The sequence below is a fragment of the Dendrobates tinctorius genome, unplaced genomic scaffold (assembly GCF_039654945.1).
Source record: "Dendrobates tinctorius isolate UK_male_01 unplaced genomic scaffold, ASM3965494v1 ptg000138l, whole genome shotgun sequence".
Taxonomy (NCBI): domain Eukaryota; kingdom Metazoa; phylum Chordata; class Amphibia; order Anura; family Dendrobatidae; genus Dendrobates; species Dendrobates tinctorius.
This window is the reverse complement of record NW_027361806.1, coordinates 15,935,367-15,954,689: the sequence shown is the minus strand read 5'-3', so window position 1 is coordinate 15,954,689 and position 19,323 is coordinate 15,935,367. Positions and strand designations below refer to the sequence as shown.

General features: G+C 41.8%; 1 protein-coding gene and 1 long non-coding RNA gene across 2 annotated transcripts in view; one reads left to right on the top strand and one right to left on the bottom strand.

The window, feature by feature from the left end:
* The window catches only part of PDE4B (phosphodiesterase 4B), a 577,622-nt gene extending 565,262 nt beyond the window's left edge, over positions 1-12,360 (bottom strand). The window contains exon 1 of the mRNA XM_073544721.1: positions 12,344-12,360. The gene's annotated coding sequence lies outside the window, so the exon portion shown is untranslated. The remainder of the gene's footprint in view (positions 1-12,343) is intronic.
* Positions 12,361-12,567: 207 nt separating this feature from the next.
* Positions 12,568-19,323, top strand: part of LOC141048750 (uncharacterized) — a 190,857-nt gene continuing 184,101 nt past the window's right edge. The window contains exon 1 of the long non-coding RNA XR_012220130.1: positions 12,568-12,679. This is a non-coding gene — a long non-coding RNA (uncharacterized lncRNA). The remainder of the gene's footprint in view (positions 12,680-19,323) is intronic.

The window sequence follows — 19,323 nt, the reverse complement described above, 5'->3', positions numbered from 1 at the left end:
CGTGTTGCTGGACATGGGTGCCAGGTGAGGAGGACAGGGATGAGAAAGTGAGTAGATGATGGTCAGATAGAGGGAGAGGGGAGTTGGTGAAGTTAGAGAGCAGAGACGGTGAAGACCAGGTCTAATGTGTGTCCATCTGTGTGGGTGGCTGAGGAGGACCACTGAGTAAGTCCAAAGGATGAAGTAAGGGACAGGAGTTTGGAGGCTGCTGACTGAAGGGTATCAGTGGGGATGTTGAAGTCACCCATGATGATAGTGGGGGTGTCAGTTGAAAGAAAATGAAGAAGCCAGGTACAGAATTGGTCAATGAAGGCAGTGGTCGGGCCTGGAGGTTGGTATATGACGGCCACTTGGAGGTTGGAGGGAGAGTAGATGCGGACAGAGTGGACTTCAAAAGAAGGGAGGATTAGGGAGGGAAGAGGTGGGATTGGGTTGAAGGTGCAGTTGGAAGAAAGGAGAAGACCCACTCCTCCACCGTGTCTGTTGCCAGGGCGAGGAATGTGGGTAAAGTGGAGGCCGCCTTAACACATCGCAGCAGGGGAGGCGGTGTCAGAGGGTGTCAGCCATGTTTCTGTGAGGCTGATGAAGGAAAGATTGTGAGAGAGAAAGAGGTCATGAATCACATGGAGCTTATTGCATATGGAGCGGGCATTCCAAGGTGCTCCCGAGAGAGGGAGCAGGGGGTTGGGTGTCAATGGCACAGGTTTTAAGTTGGAAAGATTGTGGTAGTTCTTATTAGATAGGGAGCGGTAGGAAGGGGAAGTAGTGGGGGGTGAGAGCTGTGGGGGTCCAGGATTAGGAGATATGTCGCCAGCAGTGAGGAGAAGCAGAGAAAGGGAGAGCAGATGGGAGGAGAGTGGGCAGCTTGTTTTATGTTTCATTCGGACAGGTTTGAGGTTGAGGAGCAGTTCAGCAGAGCAGGTCAGGTGGGGAGGAAAGAGGGAAGGGGAGATGATTATTTGGTTAGAGGCTGCTGGGGTTTGGGGATAGCAAAGGAGAGTGAGGACTAAAGGAGCAAACACTGTGAGGGCATATGTAAACATGGTGAAGAAATAAGATAGGTTAAGAAAAGCTAGGTCCAATTAATAAGAATGGCTTACTGAATTAACTGAGAGGTGTAGTTTGTAAAATGGGGTCACTTATGGGAGGGTTCTGCTGTTCTGGCACCTTATGGGCTCTCCCAGTGGGTCATGTCACCTGCAAACCATAACAGCAAAATCTGGCGATTATTGCTTTCTGAGCTTTGCACTGTGCCTGAAAGATATTTTCCGATTACATGTAGGGTAGTGGCGCACTCAGGAAAAAATGGACCTCAGTTTGTTGTAAAAAAAAATTCTTATTAGCCCTTAGAAAAATTAAAAACTTGGGGCTAAAACAACATTTTAGTGGTGAAATGTAATTTATTCTTTCTTTAGCGCTCAATGGTATAAAATTCTGTAAGTGTTCCGTTACATTTAGTGATGCACCAGCGATCCCGACAACGATATGACCAGGTCAGGATAGCTGGTGCATCGCTATATGGTCGTAGTGAGCTGTCAAACAGGCAGATCTCACCAGCGACGCAGCAACAATAAGCGATCCATCGGCGGTCGCTCTTACCTGTCACACGGGATCGATGACGACTTCCACCTGCGTCCATGCGTCGTTAGTCAGCGCTAGCGGGACGCCAACGAGGAAGAAATGGCCAAGGACGTTCGAGCGCGATCAGTGATATCCAGCGGGGGGCCGGTCACAGGTACGTGTCACATGTAGTGAGATCGCTAGTGATATCGCTGTTGCGTCACAAAATCGGTGACGCTTTAGCGAGACCGCTAGCGATCTCGCTATGTGAGAAGGGGGCTTAAGGCACATGTGCTATCAATATGATCACTGCACCCCTAGATGAATTCACTGGGAGTGTAGTTTATAAAATGAGTTCACATATGGGGGGGTTTCTGTTGTTTGGGCACCTCAGGGGCTCTGCCAATGTGACATGGTACCCTCAAATCATTCAAGCAAATTCTGAACTCCAATATGGTGCCTCTTCACTTCTAAGCTTTGTACTGTGCCTCAAAAGTGGTATTCCCCACATATGGGGCATCGACATACTCAGAAGAAATTGCACAACAAATTGTATGGTGCAATCTCTCCTACTACCCTTATGAAAATACAAAATTTGTGGCCAAAATAACATTTTTGTGGGGAAAATGTGATTTTTTTTTTTACATTTTCAATGTTATAAATTTCTGTGAAGCACCAAGGTGCTCACCAAACATCTAAATAAATTCCTTTAGGGGTCTCGTTTCCAAAATGGGGTCACTTGAGGGGGATTTCCACTGTTTAGGCACATCAGGGGCTCTCCAAACGGTACATGATGTCAGCTAAGGATTCCAGGAAATTTTTGTCATGATCTCAGTGCGGGTTTGACTCGCACACGTGGGGTTAATGTTTGGAACCAGTGCTGATGACTGGCATTTCTGGGGTTAAAAGTTGTGATTCCGATGCAGGCTTACCTGCACACCTGGGGCTATGATTGTGGCCTCTCCCTGGTTCTGGGGGAGGCTTCTTATAGCCTCAGGACGCTCCCATCCCTGTCAGTTATACTCTTGCCCTTGGCATTTGTGTGGTGACCCCTGAGTGTGTTTGTGCTGTGTTCTGGTTACTTGATTCTCTGTGTATGACTCGGTCTGTTCTCTGGATATCGCTTTGGATTCTGCCTGGTACCTCCTATGTCTGTTTGGTTTTGATCTCTGCTTGGCCCTGATTATCCGCTCTGTCTCATCCCTGGTACTGTACTATGATCCTGTGTATGACCTTTGGCTTTGTCTGACCTCCCGCCTGTTTATCCCTCCTGTACCTCGTTTAGCACTGCTTCTGTACTCAGGACATGCGCACTGGCTCTATGAGCAAGTGTAGTGCGGTGTCTCTGACAATTTTACATTCAAAAGTCAAATGATGCTCCTTCTCTTCTGAGCCCTGCCATACGCCTAAACAGTAGTTTTCGCCCTCATATGGGGTATCGGCGTACTCAGAGGAAATTGCACTAAAAATTGTATGGTGTAATTACTTCTGTTACCATTATGAAAATACAAAATTTGGGCCTAGAAACATATTTGTGGCGAAAACGTGATTTTTTTTTTTTTTTATTTTCACGGCTCAATGTTATAAACGTCTGTGAATCACCTGAGGGTTCAATGTGCTCACCACACACCTAGATCAGAATTTAAAATTTGAAAATTGCATCATTTTCCAAATTTTTGCCAAATTTCCATTTTTTTTCCACAAATAAACGCAAGTTATATCGAAGAAATTTTACCATCATGAAGCACAATATGTCATGAAAAACCAGTATCAGAACCAGTGGGATCCGCTGAAGCGTTCCAGAGTTATTACATCATAAATTGACACTGGTGAGAATTGTAAAAATTGGCCAGGTCATTAACGTGCAAAGCACTTTGGCGGGTAAAGGGGTTAATGCGTGGTAAGAAGTTACACAGTAAACTACTGCTATGTTAGCAAACAAGAAAAATGCACCGGAGTGATAAAAATGAGAATGGGGTTACCAAAATCTTTTAGATTGGTTATCTAAATATATGCTGGTGTCAAACAGCAGCTGAAAGGGGGCTAATTTTTTATCTTTACTATGGCTGTGCTGTTTGTTTATCAGTACCACCCAGCGTCGGACTGGCCCACCGGATTCTCCGGTGGGCCCTGGCACCTACAGGCATACAGGGCCAGCAGTTGCCTAGGGCCCCCGCTGCTCTAGGGGCCCCCAGCCAGTGGTGTGTCGCACACCATGCAGCTGCTATGGGGGCCCCTGCCAGCGGAGCAGCAGCGGGTGTCAGGAGGCAGGAGCCCCTGTCCCCGCTGCTAAAGAGAAATGAATATTCACTGCGAAGCATATCATTTCAGGTCTCCACCCCCAGAGGCCCCGCCCCCAGCCCAGTAAGCCGCTCTGCATCAGGGCCGGCGCCGCCCTCAGTCCCCTCTGCTCCTGGCTCACAGCCAGTGCGCGATGACGTCACTACATCGCGCACCCGCTGTGTGTCTGGCAGAGGGGGCAGCTCCTGACACTGAAGCCGGCTGCCGGGATCAGCGTGGGAGCGAGGAGGAGAGGTGAGTATTGTTTTTTTTTTTTATATCTCTCTCGCTCTCTCTATCTGTCTCTCTATCTATCTATCTCTCTATATCTCTCTCTCTATCTCTCTTATATATATCTATCTTTCTATCTCTATCTATCTCTATCTATTATCTATATCTATCTATTTCTATATCTATCTCTATCGCTCTATCTTTATATCTATCTTTCTATCTCTACATCTATCTCTATATCTTTCTATATATATCTCTATATCTATCTATTATGTCTATCTATCTCTATATCTATCTATCTAACTCTATCTATCTCTATATCTATTATCTCTATATTTATTATCTATCTAGCTACCATCTATATCTATCTATCTTTATCTATATATATCTCTATCTAATATCTATATCTATCTATCTCTATACCTATCTATTTATCTATCCGTTATCTATCTCTATATCTTTTCTCTGTATCTATCTATCTCTATATCGCTCTATCTCTATATCTATCTCTATATCTATCTTTATATCTATCTCTATATATCTATCTCTATCTATCTCTATATCTATATCTATTTCTCTCTATATCTATCTCTATATCTCTCTCTATAGCTATCTATCTATATATCTCTATATCTATCTCTCTGTATATCTATCTATCGCTCTATCTCTATATCTATCTTTCTATCTCTATATCTATATATCTATCTATATTTCTCTATCTATTTATCTCTATATCTTTTCTCTGTATCTATCTCTCTCTATATCTATCTCTATATATATCTATTATCTCTATATCTATATCTATTTCTCTCTATATCTCTCTCTATATCTATCTATTTATCTCTATCTCTATATCTATCTCTCTGTATATCTATCTCTCTGTATATCTATCTCTCTTTCTCTATCTATCTATTTATCTCTATCTATTATCTATATCTATCTCTATCTATCTATCGCTCTATCTCTATATCTATCTTTCTATCTCTACATCTATCTCTATAATCTATCTTTCTATCTATCTCTATATCTATCTATATCTATATCTATCTATCTATTATGTCTATCTATCTAGCTATCTCTATTATCTATATCTACATCTTTCTATCTTACTCTATCTTTATATCTATCTGTTATCTCTATATTTATTATCTATCTTTATCTATGTATATCTATCTATTATCTATATCTATCTCTCTATCTATTTATCGATCTCTGTATCTATCTATCTCTATATCTATCTCTCTCTCTATCTACAGCTCTCTCTATCTCTGTCTATCTTTATATCTATATCTATCTATCTCTATATCTATCTATTATATCTATATCTATCTATCTCTATATCTATCTCTATATCTATATCTGTTTCTCTCTATATCTATCTCTATATCTCTCTCTCTATAGCTATCTATATATTATCTCTATATCTATCTATCTATCTATATATTATCTCTATCTATCTATCTATCTCTATATCTATCTATCTCTATATCTATCTGTTATCTCTATATCCATATCTATCTCTATATCTATCTATCTCTATATCTATCTTTCTATCTAACACTATATCTCTATATCTATCTCTATATCTCATTATCTATCTATCTCTCTCTATCTCTCTCTCTTTATCTATCTATCTATTGATCTATCCATCTATCTCTATATCTATCTCTATATCTATCTATTACATCTATCTATTATCTCTATTATCTATATCTATCTATCCATCTATCTATCTAGCTATCTCTATCTATCTCTATATCTATCTTTCTAACTCTATATCTGTCTATCTCTATACATATCTCTATATCTAGCTATTATCTCTATATCTATCTCTATATCTATCTTTCTATATCTATCTGTCTCTATATCTATCTATCTATCTATCTATCTCTATCTATTATCTCTATATCTATCTATCTCTATATATATCTCTATATCTATTTTTATTTATAGCCATCTATCTATATATATTTATCTCTATATCTATCTATATATGTCTATATTATTATTATTATTATTATATCTGTATATCTCTATCTATTATCTATCTCTATCTATTATCTATCTCTATCTCTATATCTATCTCTCTATATCTTTCTATCTATAGCTATGTATCTCTATATCTATCTATCTATCCATTATCTATTTTCTATCTATCTCTATATCTATCTACCTATCGATCTATCTATCTATCTATATTTCTTTCTATATCTATCTTTATATATATCTCTATCTATCTCTATGAATCTTTCTATCTATATCTATCCATTATCTACTTTCTATCCATTATCTACTATCTATCTCTATATCTATTTCTACATCTATCTTTCTATCTATATCTATCTAACTCTATATCTATATATCTATATAGCATTATACCCTATGAGGGGGTGCATTATTTCCTATGAGGGGGGCAGTATTATACCCTATGAGGAGGCAGCATTATACCTTATGAGGAGGGCAGCATTATTCCCTATGAGGGGGGCAGTATTATACCCTATGAGGAGGCATTATACCCTATGAGGGGGTGCATTATTCCCTACGAGGGGGGCAGTATTATACCCTATGAGGGGGGCAGTATTATACCCTATGAGGGGGGGCAGTATTATACCCTATGAGGGGGGCAGCATTATACCCTATGAGGGGGGCAGCATTATACCCTATGAGGAGGCAGCATTATTCCCTATGAGGGGGCAGTATTATTCCCTATGAGGAGGCAGCATTATACCCTATGAGGAGGGCAGCATTATTCCCTATGACGGGGTGCATTATTCCCTATGAGGGGGGCAGTATTATACCCTATGAGGGGGGCAGTATTATACCCTATGAGGCAGCATTATTCCCTATGAGGGGGGCAGTATTATACCCTATGAGGAGGCAGCATTATTCCCTATGAGGGGGGCAGTATTATACCCTATGAGGGGGTGCATTATTCCCTATGAGGGGGGCAGTATTATACCCTATGAGGGGGGCAGTATTATACCCTATGAGGGGGGCAGTACTATACCCTATGAGGGGGGCAGTATTATACCCTATGAGGGGGCAGCATTATTCCCTATGAGGGGGCAGCATTATTCCCTATGAGGGGGTGCATTATACCCTATGAGGGGGTGCATTAAACCCTATGAGGGGGTGCATTATTCCCTATGAGGGGGGCAGTATTATACCCTATGAGGGGGTGCATTATACCCTATGAGGGGGTGCATTATACCCTATGAGGGGTGCATTATACCCTATGAGGGGGGCAGTATTATATTCTATGAGATGGCTGTATTATATTCTATGAGATGGCTGCATTATATTCTATGAGATGGCTGCATTATATTCTATGAGGGGGCTGCTTTATATTCTATGAGGGGGCTACCCCAACTCCTGCTACATAATTAAGACATGTACAACCTTATATTATACCCGGATATTAGCGTGTTTTACCGCACAATTGGTGGTCTGGTATTTAACTCTATGCAGCTACATAGTGGGCCCCAAGAATGATTTTCTCTGGTGGGCCCAAGGTGTTCCAGTCCGACGCTGGTATCACCCACCGGCATTGGAAAATATATGGGCATGTCCATGTGGGTTTGATAAGCAAAATCCGCTACACATTCCAGCAGCAATAATTTTAAGAAATCTCATTCACATGCTTTGGAGAAAGACAGAAATTGACTGGTGCTGTAGATCTCAGTCTTTGCAATTTAGAAGGTGAAATATGCAGCAAATCTGAAAAATTTCCATAATGAAATCTGAAGCAACTTTCTGCAGAAGTGGATTTCTCTGCAGATTTTCAGGCCTTTGTGCATGTACTAAAAAAAAGTTGAACTTTGAACACACAGTATATCCCTACTGTTTGCTATCTATCCAGAGAATAGATCTATCAATATAGATCAGGCTGTCTCGGAATTTCATTACTGGTTTAGAGGCACACATGATGCTCCAAATACTTAATAATTTACAGCTGGGAGTTCAATATCCCATGAAATCCCCTTACTATAATGACAGATATTTCTGTCTCACTGATTAGAGCTCTGTGACTTTGCTTCCAGAAGCTATAGAAGTATAGATGTTGGTTATAAATATAATGAGCGGGAGGGGTGTATGTGCTTCCTATAATGCTATGTACTGTTCCCTGGCGTAGAGTGAATGCTGACATATTGACATGACTTACTAATTGCCCTGACAAGTCACAGCATCTATCTCCCCATGCCCACAGTCACAGAAATAAAAGCTAAACCCTGATCGGGGCAGCAGATGGTTCGTCCCCTCCCGAGACTGCTGCTTATACATGACCCTTTATAACCTGCCAGTTCTGGTGTAGAGATCATTTACATCCATTCTGCAGAAAAAGCAAAAAAAAAGAAGAAAAATAAATTATAATTAATGAAATATAATAGGAAATGATACATTGTATATTTGGTGTTTTCTAGTGTTTTAATCAGTAAATGCTTGATTGATGGCTGATTAAATACAATCTGCATATGAAAATATGATTTATCTTACTGGAAATCATTGCAGTGACCATCACATAAACCGCAGCCCCAGATCGATGTTATTCCCAGGAACTAGCTGAACGCCATAAATTATGTTCATGGTAGATGCCTAAAATTGAATTTCAAATAACCTGATAGGAATAATGACAAGAGGTTTAAAGGGATGTTTAGGATTAGCAACATGGCTGTTTTATTTTCCTCTGAAAATAGCACTACACGTCTACAAGTTGTGTATGGTACTGCAGTTCAGACCCCTTCAGTTCAGTGATTTTTTGTACTAAGTATCACTTATCACTAGGGATGAGCGACTTTGCCTTTTTTAGGGTCGAGTCGGGTTTCATGAAACCCAACTTTCTCAAAAGTCGAGTCGAACGAAATCGGGCGACTATAGGGAAAAGTTGGAGGTCCGACTGAAACACGAAACCCAATGCAAGTCAATGGGGAATAAGGCTGAGTGCAGATGTACTTTTTGGCCCTGCGGATTTTTCCGTGCAGAATTTAAGAAATCCACAGGTCAAATTACCTGCATTTTTCCTGCGGATTTCTTCCATTTTTAATGCGGTTTTCTTGTGGTTTTCCCCTGCGGATTTGGAGACAGGGGAGGTGGAAAGCCGCACAAAAGAAGTAATATGCTGCAGATTTTGTACCGCAGGAAAACCGCGCGGAAAAATCAGCAGCGTCTACACAGCGATTTTTATTTTTCATTGCTTTAAATGCTACTGTACATCACAATGTGGATATGCAACGTTTCTGCGTGGAAAAATCCGCTGCGGACCGCTGGATATCCGCATCGTGTGCACACAGCCTAAAAGACGGCAGTGAGTGGAGTACAGTAAACACACTTACATGCCGGGCCGCTTTTTTAAAGATTTTTGCTGGCATGAATTTTAACCCTAGAGGCAGCGAAATCTCTCTCTCGACGCTGCACATGTCATCTCGTTGCTCACAGTGTACGTCCTTGCTCATTGGCTGAAAAAAAGTTACGTGCAGGCATTCTGGGAAAACCGACTTTGGCGCTCGGGTTGACGACCGCATAGCCGACTTCACGCTTCGCGAAACCCGACTTTTGCATAAGTTGGCGACTTATGAATCTGGCCGACCTGTTTCGCTCAACTCTACTTATCACTACTAATGAATCATTCTCTATCTCTTATTTGCACAAATAGTTATGAAATATGTAACTTGTAGTACCATATACCACCACACTCTCAGGCACATATTTTCAGTGCCCCTTTTACCAGTCAAAGTTCATCATAAAATAGGTGGTTCCACCTTCGAAGGGCTATTCCCTTCTCATAAAGTGATAGCAAATAGCTAGGATACTTTGAACCCCTACTGCTGATAAAGTCACAATTTCTGACACCACCTCTAAACCCAAAAATGAAGAGTAAATTAACCTTATAACTTTTTCTGACAAAATAGGAACTTCCCCTTTAAATGTGGAAGGATTCTGTACTGATGATGAACTGACATGCATTGGGAACATAGAGACTTGGATGCTATGAAAGGTGTCTCTCAGTTGATACATTGTAACACGCCATTAATATATATCAATTTAGGGTATTAGGCTCTGCAGAATTTAAAATAGACACATTTCATTTACAGCAATTCCCCTTTCTTTCCAAGATACAATAAAGAAGTTATCTGTCACAGTAGGGCTTTCCAGTGAGGTCTGAAGGAAAGTTCACCCAACAAACCATAGAATCCTCTAGCTTCATTGATTTGTAATGTTCTACATTCATGTCGGCGGTCTGAGTCAATGAACGTTTCTATCCATTGATATGACTAGATTGAAGGTCTGTACTACATGCTGCAAAACGTCTGCTATGAGAACAAAAACTAATTAAAAGGCGAGTTCTGATTTCTACGTTTTATATAAGTGTCCTTCCTCTATGCTGCTGAATCTCTGCCCACCTAGCCTGATTGACAGCTCCACAAGCTGCAGCTGTCAGGCAGGCTGTGTGGGTAAAGTGACTTCCAGCTCCATAGAGTATAAATGCAGCGGCATTGCTGTAATTGGGCATCTGATGTGCTCTAATGGGTATAAAAATTCCCCGTTCTGACGATTGTTACAGGTCACACCAGTTAGAATCCACCGATCAGTAAGTTATCGCTTATTCTGTGGACAGCCCCTTTAATATACTGTATAGTTATTGTCTGTGTACAATCGCTGGTGAACTATGTCCTGGAACACAGCAAAATACTTCCGGGACATAGTTCACCGACGCATGCGCACTACTGCTTTTCGGCTTTACCCGCAGTTGGGCAAAGTATACTGCACGTGTGCGAGTCTAGATTGCAATGCGCATGTGCGTAATATGGATGCCAAGCACTGAAATTCTCAAGAAATATTGCGGACAGCGGCCAAGGAGGGGTGGAGGAAAGGACCTGAAACACCGCCCATCTGACCGGACCCAGGTAATTTAAATACCGCGCCAAAATGAGGTGACAGATTCCCTTTAAGAAGGCAGCAACTACGTTCCTCTTACAACTCTTCCTGGCAGTTCCATTTCTCTCACTGTGGAGAGATGTACTTATTTCTGGGATATCAGAAAAACTATGTGACATATTGATCACCAATCAGCTTCTTCACAGAGCCTTGTCTATTAACCATCCCAGCAATGATAAACATGATAAACAGAACCTTGTGTGGATGTGTTAAGGACGACATATTCGCCTGTTACTGGAGCAGCTGGAGGTCCACACGCTGTCCACCATCATGTCCATTAGCCACACGCCGTCCACCATCATGCTCAGTAGCCACACAAGTCCACCATCATGTCCAGTAGTCACACGCCATCCACCATTTTGTCCAGTAGTCACACGCCGTCCACCATCATGCTCAGTAGCCACACACGTCCACCATCATGTCCAGTAGTCACACGCCATCCACCATTTTGTCCAGTAGTCACACGCCGTCCACCATCATGCTCAGTAGCCACACACGTCCACCATCATGTCCAGTAGCCGCACGTCGTCCACCATCATGTCCAGTAGCCACACACCATCCACCATTTTATCCAGTAGTCACACGCCATCCACCATCATGTCCAGTAGTCACACACCGTCCACCATCATGTCCCAGTAGCCGCACGCCGTCCACCATCATGTCCCAGTAGCCGCACGCCATCCACCATCACGTTCAGTAGTCACACGCCATCCATTATGTCCAGTAGCCGCACGCCGTCCACAATCATGTCCAGTAGCCACACGCCGTCCACCATCATGTCCAGTAATCACACACCATCCACCATCATGTCCAGTAGCCACACGCCGTCCACCATCTTGTCCAGTAGCCGCACACCGTCCACCATCATGTCCAGTATTCACACACCATCCACCATCACGTTCAGTAGACAGGCACCGCGCGCCATCATTTCCAGTAGCCACATGCCGTCCACCATCTTGTGTGGTAGCCACTATCTGCGGCTCACTTTTGCTTTTCCCCCTCCTTTTAACCCTTGCACTGCTCACTCTCAGTGGCTCCAAATGAGGTGATTTCAGTCCCTGGTGCCATATTGTTCCTCATAGGTGTGCTCGCTGGGATCATTTTGTTGCCCATTTCCTGTGACTTTACTTATTCCTCTCCTGGACGTCTGTGTCCGAACACGTGTCTATTTTTTTTACATTGGCGACATATGCTGTGTCATGCACCAAACCCCATGTATACGGCTTATTACTGTAGTGGGGTGGTGTGGACACTGCTCAGCAGAATAGTGGTGTCTTTCTGTAAACGATCCTGTGTGTACATCGCCCTCCTCTATTACAATGCACCATGTTATACTTACGCACGACCAGACACAACTCTGCAGAGAAACAATCGACTGACAGGAAGGAGACGATGGCTCCAGTCACTACTTACATTGCTGAGGTAAAATGAAAGCCAAACACTGATTGGTTGCTCTGGTAAAATGAAAGCTGAGCACTGCTGAGGTAAAATGAAAGCTGAACTCTGATTGGTTGCTCTGGTAAAATAAAAGCTGAACACTGCTGAGGTAAAATGAAAGCTGAACTCGGTTACTATGGGCAGCACAATTTTCCAGTTTCAAAGAATGAGGCCCAGTAAAGTTACAAACCAGAGGAGAAGTACAAGTGTGGAGCAGGCTGGAGCTGAGCGCCCTCAGGTAAAACATTTTTTATCCATGAAAAACACATCTAGCAAACGACCATTCTCTGAAATTGAAGTATATAAGATAAGCGCTCGGGAGATCACAGGCTCAAGTTCCCTGAAAAAACTAAACAGTTAGGCTGAGTTCACACGTGGTGTTTTTTTCGCGTTTCCGCGGCAGTTTTAACCGCGCGATTTTGCCGCGAAAACGCGAAAAATAAGCATCCCATGCATTCCTATGGGATTCCGCAATGCTGTGCTAATGCTGCGGTTTTTACCGCGGCGGAATCGCTTCGCAGTAAAAAACGCAGCATGCTCATTATTTTGCGGAATCGCGGCGATCCCACACCCATAGGAATGCATTGTTCCGCTTCCTTCCCGCATGTGGCTGTGCACAACATGCGGAAAGTAAGCAGAACATTTGCGGATGGTACCCACGGTCCGGAGGAGAGGAGACTGTCCTCCGGGCTTTGGGTACCATATCCCTGTAAAAAATAGAATAAAAAATATTGTTATTCTCACCCTCCGGCGTCCCCCGCAGCCTTCCCGCTTCTCTTCACGCTCTCGTTCCCAGTAATCCTTTGCGAAAATGCCCGCGATGGCTTCCGATCTTGCGGGATCGCAAAGTCTCGCGGTCATTCGCGCGACGTCATCGCGAATTACTGCGAGATGTCGCGATCCCGCGAGAACTGACGTCATCGCGGGCATTTTCGCAAAGGATTACTGGGAACGCCTGCGTGGGACGTCGGAAGGTAAGAATAACAGTATTTTTTTTTTTTTTTTTACATTCTATCTTTTACTACTGATGCCGCATAGGCAGCCTCAGTAGTAAAAAAGTTGGTCACACTTGTCAAACACTATGTTTGACGAGTGTGACCAACCTGTCAATCAGTTCTCCAAGCGATGCTACAGATTGCTTGGAGAACGCTAGCATTTTGCAAGCTAAATACGCTTGCAAAATGCTAGTTTTTCCGTGGGAATTTAAAATGCGATTTTCCCGCGGACTGGAATTCCGGAATTCTCGCGGTAATTTCCGCGAGAGTTCCGGTACGTGTGCACTTAGCCTTAGGGTAAGTTCACATAGGACTTTTTTGCTGCTTTTTTTTCATGCAGCAAAGCCTGATCTTCTTGACAGGAAAGAAGCTGCGGCAAAAACGCAGGTTTAGGTGCATTCTTTGCTGCGTTTTTGGTGCGGTTTTTTTTTGTGTTTTTGTCCATGCTAATGTCCATGACTTTTCTGCAGCGAAAACGCTGCAAATAATGACACCTGCGTTTTTGGTGCGTTTTTTCAACACCCATTCAAGTCAATGGGCGAAAAACACTGAAAAAACGCTTAAAGAAGTGACATGCTCTATGTCCAAAAAACATAGCAAAGCACAAAATCCTGATCAGACAAAAAACAATGTGTGTGCATGAGATTTCTGAAATCTCGCAGGCTATGCTGGTAATTCAAAAAGCAGCTGAAAATTAGCATTAAAAAAAACATGAAAAAAGAGCAGCAAAAAAGTCCTGTGTGAACTTACCCTAAAGAAAACAAAATATATTTAAAAATATATTTAAAAAAGCAATTTTGATAAAACCCTCTCTTATCCTATAAAAAAAAAAAATCATATTTGGTGTTTGTCATATTCACTAAAGTTCAGTCTATCAAAATCTAACATTGATGAATTGGTAAAAGCTGTAACAAGAAAAAAAATCAAGAGTCATAATTGTGTTTTTTTCGTTGACCGCACGTTCATAAGAAAAAAAATATTCTAGCAAAAGAGATTGAGGATGTGTACCCACGTAAGCATTTTTTACGCAATTTTTAAGCTTTTTTACTGGCAAAAACGCTTACAAGAAGCATCCCATTAATTTTAATGAATTCCGCACTTTTTGTGCACATTGATGCGTTTTTTTACCGCGGTAAAAAATGCAGCATGCTCATTAATTTCGTGGAAAAATCCGCATTTCTAACTATATTCTATGAGCAGGAGGATGCTCCTGAAAAAACGTGCGAAAATCGTAAAAAAAAAATGCACGTTTTTCTTGGGAAGGTGTCCGTTTTTTTTTCTGCATACTTGGGTACATAGCCTAAAAATGTCATATACACCCTAAAATGTTATCAATGGAAACAACAGTTTGCCATGTAATAAAAAATAAAAAAAACAACAAGGCCTCACATAGCTTCATCCATGGAAAAATAGAAAGGTTACGGGAAAATGGGGACACGAACCAAAAAAAAAATGTTTTCAAACTTTCAGAAATTTTTTCACCTCTGATATAATAAAAAATCTTTGCAAGTCATCGTAATCGTGCTGATATCCAGAATTATGTTACTAGGTTAAATTTACCATAATTTACCATACATTGAACGCTGTATGAAAACCTATAAAATAATGGCAAAATTGTATTTTAATTCACCATTTTATCCAACCTGGCCTTATTTTTCCACTATTTTTCAGTACATTATATGGTAAAATGAATGGTGTCATTCAAAACTACAAATCGACCTGTAAAAAAAACAAGGCCTGATAAGGGTATACAGATGGAAAAATAAAAAAAAAAGTTATACGTCTTGGAAGAAGAGGGGGAAAAAAAAACAAAAATGCAAATGTGAAAAATGGCCCGATCCTGAAGTTGTTAACTCCTTCACTACCTAGGGTGGTTTGCACGTTAACTCCCGGGCCAATTTTTACAATTCTGACCACTGTCCCTTTATGAGGTAATAACTCTGAAACGCTTCCATGGATCCCGGTGATTCTGACATCGTTTTCTCGTGACATATTGTACTTCATGTTAGTGGTAAAATTTCATTCAAATAACTTGCGTTTATTTGTGAAAAAAACGGAAATTTGGCGAAAATTTTTAAAATTTTGCAATTTTCCAACTTTGAATTTTTATGCCCTTAAATCACAGAGATACGGCACACAAAAAACTTAATAAATAACATTTCCCACATGTTTACTTTACATCAGCACAATTTTGGAACCAAATTTTTTTTTTGTTAGGAAGTTATAAGGGTTAAAAGTTGACCAGCGATTTCTCATTTTTGTAACCCCATTTTATTTTTACGGACCACATCACATTTGAAGCCACTTTGAGGGGTCTATATGATAGAAAATACACAAAAGTGACACCATTCTAAAAACTGCACCCCTTAAGGTGCTCAAAACCACATTCAAGAAGTTTATTAACCCTTCAGGTGCGTCACAGGAATTTTTTTGAATACTTAAAAAAAAATGAACATTTAACTTTTTTTCACAAAAAAAATACTTCAGGTTCAATTTTTTTTATTTTACCAAGGGTAACAGGAGAAATTGGACTGCAAAAGTTATTGTGCAGTTTGTCCTGAGTGCGCTGTTACCTGATATGTGGGGGGGAACCACTATTTCGGCGCATGGCAGAGCTCAGAATGGAAGGAGCGCCGTTTGACTTTTTCAATGCAAAATTGGCTGGAATTCAGATCGGACGCCATGTCACGTTTGGAGAGCCCCTGATGTACCTAAACAGTGGAAACCCCCCACAAGTGACCCCATTTTGGAAACTAGACCCCCCCCCAAGGAACTTATCTAGATGTGTGGTGAGAACTTTGAACCCACAAGGGCTTCACAGAAGTTTATAACATACAGCTGTATAATAAAAAAATCATATTTTTTCAAAAAAAAATGATCTTTTCACCCTCAATTCTTATTTTTCCAAGGGTAACAGGACCCTAAAAGTTATTGTGCAATTTGTTCTGAGTACGCTGCTACCCCACATGTGGGGGTAAACCACTATTTGGGCGCATGGCAGAACTCGGAAGGGAAGCAGCGCCATTTGACGTTTTTGGCTGGAATTGAGATCGGACACCATGTCACGTTTGGAAAGCCCTGATGTACCAAAACAGTGAAAACCCCCCACAAATAACACTATTTTGGAAACTAGACCCCCCCCAAGGAACTTATCTAGATGTGTGGTGAGCGCTTTGAATCCCCCAGCGCTTCACAGAAGTTTATAACGCCCGGGCGTGAAAATAAAAAAAAAAATCGCATTTTTTCCACAAACATGATCTTTTAGTCACCAATTTTTTTATTTTCCCAAGGGTACCAGGAGAAATTGGACCCCAAAAGTTGTTGTCCAATTTGTCCTGAGTACGCTGATACCCCATATGTGGGAGAAAACTACTGTATGGGCACACGTCAGGGCTCAGAAGGGAAGTAGTGATGTTTTGGAATGCAGACTTTGATGGAATGGTCTGCGGGTGTCATGTTGCCTTTGGAGAGCCCCTAATGTACCTAAACTATTGAAACTCCCCACAAGTGACCCCATTTTGGAAACTAGACCCCCCACGGAACTTATCTAGATGTGTGGTAAGCACTTTGAACCCCCAAGTGCTTCACAGAAGTTTATAACGCCCGGGCGTGAAAATAAAAAAATCATTTTTTTCCACACAAATTATATTTTTGCCCCCATTTTTTTTATTTTCCTAAGGGTAACAGGAGAAATTGGACCCCAAAAGTTGTTTTGCAATTTGTCCTGAGTAGGCTGATACCCCATATGTGTTGGTAAATCACTGTTTGGGCGCATGGCAGAGCTTGGAAGGGAAGGAGCACCATTTGACTTTTTCAACGCAGAATTGGCTGGAATTGAGATCAGACGCCATGTTGCATTTGGAGAGCCCCTGATGTGCACAAACAGAGGAAACCCCCCAATTAAAACTCCAACCCTAACCCCAACACACCCCTAACCCTAATCTCAGCCCTAACCCTAGCCCTAACCCAAATGGGAAAATGGAAATAAATACATTTTCTTTTAATTTTATTATTTTTCCCTAACTAAGGGGGTGATAACGGGGGATTTGATTTACTATTTATGGCGGTTTTTATGTTTGGCGGCTGTCAGATGCTAAAAGACGCTTTTTACTGTAAAAATAGTTTTTGCATCACCACATATTGAGAGCTATAATCATATTTTGACCCACTGAGCCATTTTTTGCGGGACGAGTTGTCATTTTTATTGGTACCACTTTCTGGCACGTGACATCTTTTGATCGCTTTTTATTCTGATTTTTGGGACGCAGAATGAACAAAAACCAGCATTTCATGAATATCTTTTGGGGGGTGCATTTACACCATTCCGCCTGCGGTAAAATTGATAAAGCGCTTTTATTCTTCTGGTCAGTATGGTTACAGCGATACCTCATTTAGGTCTTTTTAATGTTTTGGCGCTTTTATGCAATGAAAACAGTTTTATATAAAAAAAATAATTATTTTGCATCGCTTTATTCTGTGAGCTATAACTTTTTTATTTTTTTGCTGATGATGCTGTGTGGTGGCTCGTTTTTTGCGGGACAAGATGACGTTTTCAGCGGTACCATGGATATTTATATGCGTCTTTTTGATCGCGCGTTATTGCACATTTTGTTCGGCGGTATGATAATAAATCATTATTTTTTGCTTTGTTTTTTAAGGGGTTCGCTAAAGGGGTTAAATAATGGGACAGTTTTATAGGGCGGATCGTTACGGACGCGGCGATACCAAATATGTGTACTTTTATTTTTTTTTTTTTTTATTTCCAAAAAATGAATTTATTTGCAAATATTTTTTTTATTTAGGGACTTTTTTAAAATTATTATTACTTTTTTTTTTTTTTAACTTTATGACATTGTCCCGGGGGGGACATAACTGTCATGTGACAGATCGCTGATCTGTCACATCACAGATCACTGTGACAGATCAGCGATCTGTCACAGGCACTGCTGCAGACTTCCTCATGCCTGCGCTTTGCAGGCACTGAGGAAGCCAGCTCCCTGCAAGCCCCCGAAGGTCCCTGTCGCCATCTTGGATCCGGGGACCTGCAGGGATGGAGCCCCCCGCAGCAGCGCTGCACATTGCGCTGCTGTGGGGGGCTCAGGGAAGCACGGAGGGAGCCCCCTCCCTGCCGATGCTTCCCTTTAACCCCCGGTACACCGCGATAGTATTTGATCGCGGTGAGCAAGGGGTTAACGTGTCGGGGCGGTCCGTGACCACCCCTGACACATTGTGCCGGGTGTCAGCTGTGATAATCAGCTGACACCCGGCCGCGATTAGCGGCTCTCACCACGTGGGCGCCGCTGATCGCTATGACGTAATATTCCATCCATGGGAATTGGGTCCAGGGTCACATGGACGGAATATTACGTCCATTGTAGGAAAGGGGTTAAAGGGGTTGTTCAGGTACAAGTCTTCTGCCACTCTATGTGACAGTGCACACTGTCAGGATTTTCTGTTACTGGGGCCGGGAGCGGGTGGTCGTGTGACTGCAAATATGTGATTTGCATACTTTCAGCCACATTCCAACTAAAGAACTCTGTTCTCGCCCAATACACTTGCATTGAGCAAGGCCACATACTGTACTTGCAGTCACGCGGCTGCTGCTCCGTGCAACGGCCCAGTGCATGCGATATGAGAATTCACAAGTCTGCAGTCACATATAGTGACTGCAGACTTGTAGCCTAAAAAAAAACAAAACTGGACGACTGCTTTAATGATGCTTTAGATCAGTTAATTGTAGATGTGCATCAGGTGGCATTAAGGAGTTAAGTCATGATTCACACACAGAGTGGGAGATGTGACGTGAAATAAAGATCCTTTAAAGGACGCACTATACATCCAGTGCGTGTGACACAGAAATCCTTAATGAATCATGCCTTTTGACACA